The following is a 528-nucleotide window of genomic DNA, read 5'->3' on the forward strand; positions in this document are numbered from 1 at the left end:
TAAAATGGAGGTCGTAAAAGAGAACGAGGTCACCCCCTTAAAAGTGCTCATAAAAGGGAATGAATACACCCCTAAAATGGAGGTCGTAAAAGGCCGTGGTCTCACGGTGCACGGTGGTCATTTTCTCAGTGGCTTGTGAGTTGTCCTCTTATGAGCCAGGTCTGTTCCAGATCGATCCATTTTCTACTACTGGCTTCTAAGAAGACCGTTGCTATAGAGATAACATGAAAGGGTTGCGGTTAGAAAATGGAAGACGAAATATCTATTCTTAATAAATAAGATAATTTTTGTGAATACGTAACAACATGATACCTTTTATATGTTTGTAGATCGCATTTCGTATATGTTTGTAGGTCGCATGCATTCTTCAAATGTGTGTACTGTTTGATACAATAACATTAATTTCTGTGGGGTACCTTGTGAACGTTCCTTGTATGTTACGTGATAAATGTGTACTCATATTAGACGTATGTCACCAGATACCAGCTATGTAGGATAACATTAACTATAAAGAAATCAAAGTTTAAG

This window comes from Thermobia domestica, chromosome 8 (assembly GCF_964235325.1).
Source record: "Thermobia domestica chromosome 8, izTheDome1.hap1.1, whole genome shotgun sequence".
Taxonomy (NCBI): Eukaryota; Metazoa; Arthropoda; class Insecta; order Zygentoma; family Lepismatidae; genus Thermobia; species Thermobia domestica.